At 41.0% G+C, this 7,517-nt stretch overlaps 1 protein-coding gene across 2 annotated transcripts in view; it reads right to left on the reverse strand.

Moving 5' to 3' along the window:
- SFMBT2 (Scm like with four mbt domains 2) overlaps positions 1-7,049 on the reverse strand; it is a 287,695-nt gene extending 280,646 nt beyond the window's left edge. For both annotated transcript variants that reach the window (XM_075599415.1, XM_075599414.1), the window contains exon 1: positions 6,905-7,049. The gene's annotated coding sequence lies outside the window, so the exon portion shown is untranslated. The remainder of the gene's footprint in view (positions 1-6,904) is intronic.
- Positions 7,050-7,517: the final 468 nt, after the last annotated feature.

The raw sequence follows: 7,517 nt of genomic DNA on the forward strand, positions 1-7,517 counted from the left end.
TGAAGTTCTATAAGGAAACCTCAAATGCGTTTGAAACGACTACAAAGTCGAATAAAATAAAACTCTAAAGACTTACAGGAAAAGGAAGAACCCCTAGGGTGTGTACAGAAGAGAAACCAAAGGTTACCTTGACAAAAAGAAACATACACCTATATCTGCAATGCTTATTTGTTAGCAGGAAAGGTGCATAGAGAGCTGTAAGGTGTTATGTCTATGTGTGTTGTGAGTTACATCATATAGCTGATTTATAAGGCAGCAAACTGTTCCACTGAAATACAATGGTAAATGGCAGGCAGTGGCATAGATAAAATCACCAATGTAACAGCAAATGATTACATAAGTATACACAAGGCACAGAAAAACGTTACAAGACTTACATCAACTTCTTTGACATAAAGGTTATATGTAATGCCTAGTATTTACATGTTCTGCACACTGCATACTATAATATCATATCATATGTAAATATGTACTTGCTGTTGAATCCTATTTAGTTCCAAAGGGATAGCAATGGATTGCTATCCCCAAACAACCTAATTACCCAGCCATCTCAAGCATGACATTACCCAGCCGTTGCAAGCAACAATATAAATATAGCAACATCAGGGGCTTAGGGCTGTTATATAAAAAAAAAAAAAATCTCAAAATATAGCATTCGCTCTGAAGATGTCACCAGGAGAATTATGAGCACACACACTGTTCCAACACAGGGACTTTCACATCTACAATCCTTTCAAGTGAGCTGGGCTTTTAGACAGCATTTGACCTTTGATGTTTCTGTTGTCTGGGTTGAGTTTGTTAAAGTCTGCATTTGGGTAACATAGTGATAGCACATTTCACACCTGTGCTATTGATACCATCATAAAGAATGTGAAGGTTGGTGTTAATTCACTTGTAAACACACTGCACTTATTCCCACACTTCTGTGTAGGTTTTCTTATGCACAGAAAGACTTCCAACAGCCATTAAATAATTGCCCCATTTATACATTGTTTTTTTTTATCCAGCTTTAATAACCAACTTCCAAACCATTGATGCATGGCATATATTCAATTTCTTTATCCATTAACGAATTATAGTACTGGAATAATCTATGACTAACAAACCATTAGTAATCGTATATACCAACACACTGAGGGGAAACCCACTTTTTCCCCCCAATAAACACATTAGACGATCACTGCTATCAGTATATAAATATATCAGATTTTCGGAAATTAATCCTATCTGTGGATTCTTCTGGTGGAAATAGCATACTAGAGTAGGGAATCCCCGTATTATTGGTTGAAAGATCTGGAATGAGTAATCTACCACATAACACATACAGGCTATGATCCAGCATGTCAGCATAGACTTGATTCCAAGAATTACAATGTTACCATATTAACCCTGCTGAATATGTGTTTACCAAAGCCAATGTATTATGTCTTCAAGCAAATAGTATACTTACATTAAATTCTATAATAGTCTTTTTCCAAAGTAGAAACACATTGGTTTGGTAAGAGTTCAACATGCAATAGAAGCTGCAGCAATCACAGTTACACTAACATATTATTTTCAGCTATTAATATGGACTGCCTGCACATACAATAAGTAGTTGTTTTCCCCCCCAGTAGAGTAAGTGCAAACTGTATTGTGTACCTGGGATATGAGTGATAGACTGATTGGGCAGCATAGCTCTGCTTTTCACACTTCACAATCCAGTGCATTTAACAAATCATCTCCACCTCCTGTCCACCGTGGATTCAAATCCAGAGCCCCAGACTATGAATGCAAATTGTAACTTGTGAACCAAATCAATACCTCCAGGAAATGATATCACTCAGATTCCATCTCTAGTTATCCACAGTTGTGCCTGGAAGTCAGTTACCCAGCAGGTGATATAACAGGTGCCATCCAATGCAGAGCTGGATCAAAGCAAGATCCTTCAGCCTTTGTGAAACCTTCAGGAGTAAAATTCCCACATCAATGAGATCTGGAAATGTATCAGCATCTGGTGCCTCTTCTGATCCTAAAATTGTATAATTCCCCAATACTGTGAGCAGAAAGAAATAAGCAAAATAATTCAACCAAGATAAGAAAAGCTTCTTGCTGGCGGTTCTCCTACTTTCAAATTTTCTGATAGCAGTCACAGATTTTCCAGGCTGTGGAGAATGTGCAATCTCATGGGTGGAAGAGTTAATTCCATGCTCGTCAGAACAGACGTCAGGGAAGGAGGTCACACTGCTTCTATTCCACTTTGCAATCACAAAACCCTGCTGCCTTCACAAAAACTGCCCTTCCCCACCGCTTGCACATAAAGGTATCCCGGCTAAAATCAGCATTGGTCCAAGAAATACTGGATCCTCAAACTCTTGCTTTCCCTGGAAGGAGCCCAGGGGTTGTCCTGTGAGCATCTTCACTGGGCAAGGCTCCTACTGCAAGTCCATGATGGGAAGCACTCAAGTCCATGATGGGAAGCACTCAAGTTCATGACGGGAAGCATTCAAGTCCACGATGGCAAGCACTCAAGTTCATTATGTGAAGCACTCAATTCCATGATGGGAAGCACTCAAGTCCATGATGGGAAGCACTCGAAGTCCATGATGGGAAGCACTCAATTCCATGATGGGAAGCACTCAATTCCATGATGGGAAGCACTCAATTCCATGATGGGAAGCACTCAACGTCCATGATGGGAAGCACTCAAAGTCCATGCGCAGACCAGCTTGTCTGCAGAATTACCCGCTTATTACAGTGACCTCTTTGAAAGCCAGGAGATGTAGCAAACACTATTCATGGGAAGCTCTTTGAAGGCTGAGAGTCCGACTGGAGACATGTGCCTTTGTAAGCTGTTGAAATGCCACTACATACAATGCTATGGAAACCAGGCACTCCATTAGCAAAGCGCCTGTGTACCTGAGAGCCCCGGATTTCTATAGCCCTGGTGACACTGTGACAATCAAACAACCAGCACCTCGCTGTTAACTTGTTCAATGTCTGAAAAGCATCCAAATGAAAGTCCAACCTTCCCAGGCTGTTTGGCTGGAGTTGATACCAATAATAACCATAAGCGTATTTATAGCACCCACCTTATCACACACACAATGAACAGAGCTGACAAGAAGCCTGCTAACCTTCACAGACTGGCTGCAATGAAGATTGGGGATGAGTGGTTTCACACAGTCTGTGCACCATATCTGATGTCTCACCATGCTTGAGATCAGCTCTCTACAATCAGCAGTAACGTGCAATTTTTTTTGTATAGGCTGAGTCTTCAGGGGGAAAGAAACCAAAAAAAAAACGAAATATGACCCATATTTGTTCACGATTAAGTAATGGAAATAGTGACCCTCTCACACAGCTCTCAGCAAAGAGAGACAACAAAACAGACATGTTCTACCTGTGAACTATATAAAATAGCACATCCATAATCCCCCCAAAACATTTACACCAGTAAATATCAGGAACACCTCTCTCAGTCAAAAAAAATCTACACACCTCTCAGCTAACAACTGCTTGGGTTTTGGCAGGTGGTACAAATCTATCCGGACATCTTTTTCTCAAGAAGTCAAACATGTGGCTATACATCTCTGTCCCAGAGATTAGAAATACATTATTTAAATTGGTGATTCGTGGACAGATAATTAAAATAACTAATAAATCTAGGCCACTTTTACCTCCCAGAAAAACCATATTAGCATAAAACACATGACTCTTTTTTTTGTGCTAAAGATGAAGTTTACACATATATCCCTCACTGTAAGATTAGTGACCTGTTCCTCTAATAAATCACATAAGACGCATACTTGTTCCAAAAAAAAGTGGGAAACATACCTATTACTCAGAGAAATTAGGGACACATACCTACAATACTCAATAAATCAGGGTCACCATAACTATATCAGGGTAGCATAGCTCAGCAATAATAGAAAGCCCAGCAGCAACACGTATCCATCAACAGAAATAGATATGCGTATATTTATTGCCCCAAGAAATATTGTGATATCTATTATTAAGGCACATACTGTAGAATCACTATCTAAAATAGACATTAATTCTTACAAAGTTAAAGGGAAAGAACTGAGTAAATAACTAATATCTCTATGTCAAATAGTCCCTATAAACACAAGGACACACACCTCCTGTAATAAAACAAGGATTGGAATCACTGAATAATAACAACAGCAGATACACAAAGAAGACAAAGCAATGGGAATCAGATAAACACTTGTATCTCTCAGGGATAGAAACTGCAGACAAAGCTTATCCTAAATCACAAAGAAAGGACACAAAAACCCTAAATACACATCATATAATAGTGATCAAAAAACAGCAGCTTGGGGGGGATTCCCACTCATTTCAGTGAACAATTCGGTTATGTAAAATCACTGAGACCCCTCAGCCTTGTTCTGCACCAATCCCAAAAACCATTTTAACTGACATGTAGGAAACAGGTGCAGCCAGCTTTCTCTAACACTGCATATACCCACCATATATATCACCCCTGCTTTGCCCATCATTGGGTTAACCCCATGAGTGCCAGCAAATGTGCTGCCCCCTCTGGCGCTGAAAGAGTCAAACACTTGAAGGTACCATCAATTTCCATTGATAGTGCCTAGAGATTAATTAAGGTGTTCCCTCTGGAATGAAGTTCCTGGTCTTTATCACCTTATAAAACATGGGGGGGGGAAATGGTTTTTTTTTTTTTTAGACAATCAAACTGATAGTTTTGTCTGTAATTTCAGGTTTGCACCAAACGTTTTAAATCCACATGAACACACTTCGACCTATTTTATCACACCAAACTACAGTATTGTGCCCTTAACTCTAATATCCCATTAATTATTGAGACGCTAAATGAGGTTTAATAAGGTATTTTACCATAGTGAGAAAAAAAACTGGGAACACCCCCACATTACCCGAAATCCAAACAAAAAAAAACAAAACAGTAATAACAATAAAACATTTTTTTTTAAGTCAGAATATTCAGCAGCAACAGATCCACAGATACATTTGTATACATAGTAGTCGTGTTATTTTTAAGTGGAAGCTTCATCTCATGTTAATAATGTTTCCAGGGGAAGTCATGAGATACACGGTTTCCACCAAGCTCCACAAAGCTTGTCAAACATGTGCAGTGCTTTAAAAAGTATGTAGGGGATTTTAATTGATTGTATCCTAGAATTAGTAACAATCTTATATCCCAAAGGGACAGCAAAACTTTACAATAAAACATCCCAGAGACATCTGTTGTGTTGTCCAGAGAACCATGAAACCTCATGTAACCATGGCCTCAAGTGAAGCATGTAAATAACATTTACACAAACATGTTCTCCTAACCACTACAGGTGTGCAGAAGGAAACTTCCTTGACACACACATATTTAAAGTTGTGGATTGATCTAAACAGCATACCTAGTTTGAATTTTCTACCTCAGCAAGGTTTTAAACGTGATTTAAAAATATATATATATATATATATATATATATATATATATAATCATGTGACTTACAGTAAAGCACTAAATACGTAAACAAAATCAATACCAGTATATTTAATGCAATATTTACAATCCAAATATTAAATGTATTCTTCACTCATTCACAATCCTTCAGCATGAGCCAAAGCAGTAAATATGTCACCCTTCCAATCAGCTTAAATCAAGTGGTAATGATCAGTATTAATAATATTGTGTAGCAGTGGCTTATTTTTCCTTGGAATAGGAGGAGTAATTTCGGTGCACTCCTCACACCCCTTGATTTTAATGTGAGGACACAATGCATGTACTTTGGTGCTCTGCCAGTGCTACTTTTACACCCCAAGAAGTCTTCCAGTGGAAAAAATCAAGACAAGATCACACCTCTTCCAATTTGCATTTCATTCGCTAAAGGACTTTACCAGGCAACAAAAGAAACTGGAACCGAAAACCTGCCATCCAGGGTTTCGTTTTTTCCCACCGCAAAATGTTTTATTCAGAGTTTTTTTTAGAGGCTCCTTAAGCTGCCAGCGTGCCAACGCAATATGCACTCCCTGCAGTGTGCAGCAGGATGCAGAGGGGTGTGTGTCACTGTGTGTGCCTCTCTCTGTCACTGTGTGGTGTGTGTCACTATCACTGTGTGTGTGTGTGTGTGTGTGTCACTGTGTGTGTGTCACTTTCACTGTGTGTGTGTCACTATCACTGTGTGTGTGTCACTATCACTGTGTGTGTGTGTGTGTGTCACTGTGTGGTGTCTGTCACTATGTGATGTGGGTGTATGTGTCACTGTGTGGTGTGTGCCACTGTGTTGTGTGTATCACTGTGTGAGTGTGTGTGTGTGTGTGTGTCGGCTTGGAAATGTTTGGCATTGCAACACTAAAGCGGTTTTACAGTTTGTGCTTTGGGGAACAGCATTAAGAAACACAACTCATCACACAAGGAGCGCCCTGCACAGGGGACCCCATGCGCTGCACACAGCAGGGGCAGCACTTCACAGGGACAGGGGGTGACACATCCAAACTCCAGGTGACAAATGGCTAATTGTTGCGCCCGGGCAGCAGGTTATTATCTCCCCTCGCACCCCTCTCCCTGCAATGCCACATGTAAGCCCCATCCACTTGCACGGTAACAACACCACGTATCTCCCAGAGCAGCAACACACAGGGAGACACTCTGCTCAACTTGCTGAGAGAGGTGGGGGGGTGGGGGGGAAGAGAGAGGGAGACAGAGACAGAGAGGGAGAGAAACAGAGAGGGAGAGACAGGAGAGAAAGAGAGAGAAAGAGAGAGAAAGAGAGAGAGAGAAGAGAGAGAGAAGAGAGAGAGAGAGATAGAAAGAGAGAGGGGAGAGCTTCCCCCCTGCACTGTGCAGCTAACACTCCCCCCCCCCCCTTCCCCAGCCGGAGTGGGGTTCAGGGCCAGACATGTGCACTGTCCCGAGTCTTACCTGGGTGAAGTTTTTTTCTCCCCCCAGTGTGTGAAATTGCCAGAGCCCCTGGATGAGTGTGAGAAGCGATCAGTCTCTCCCTGCGTACTACACACTCATTCCAACATGGCATCCTCCTACTGCGCATGCCCCATGTGCTTTTTTACATTATTTTTTTTTCCAGGCAACTCCTTCACTGACCTTTACAGCAACAAAAAAAAAAACATTCTTAGCCAATTAAAGATTTCTTTCCTAGCCCCGTCCTGCCCCTCCCCGTGGTGTTTGATGCAATGAGTGGTGTGCTGCCAGTGTGCTCTGGGTGATACATAGTAACGTGGTGGGCAGGGGGGCAGCAAGGGGAACCACGAGACGTTTGGTTTTATAATTCGGTTTGTGAATCAAAGTGGAAGGGAGCATGTCGCTGTACTCTGTGGTCCATTAGAGTTGTGTTTGTTTTTTTGGTTTCACTTGAGCATTGAGTACACTGGCAGCTGGAAATTGGTTCATGATGGGTGTTTTTTTTTTTTTGCCATTTGCCAGGTGGATAATAATCTGGATTCGGTTATTAGGTCTTTAGTGTGACCGCTGTACTTTCCTTCTGGTTTAAATGAACGCTGTGTAGGTTGGTTTAATT

This window comes from Ascaphus truei, chromosome 5 (assembly GCF_040206685.1).
Source record: "Ascaphus truei isolate aAscTru1 chromosome 5, aAscTru1.hap1, whole genome shotgun sequence".
Taxonomy (NCBI): domain Eukaryota; kingdom Metazoa; phylum Chordata; class Amphibia; order Anura; family Ascaphidae; genus Ascaphus; species Ascaphus truei.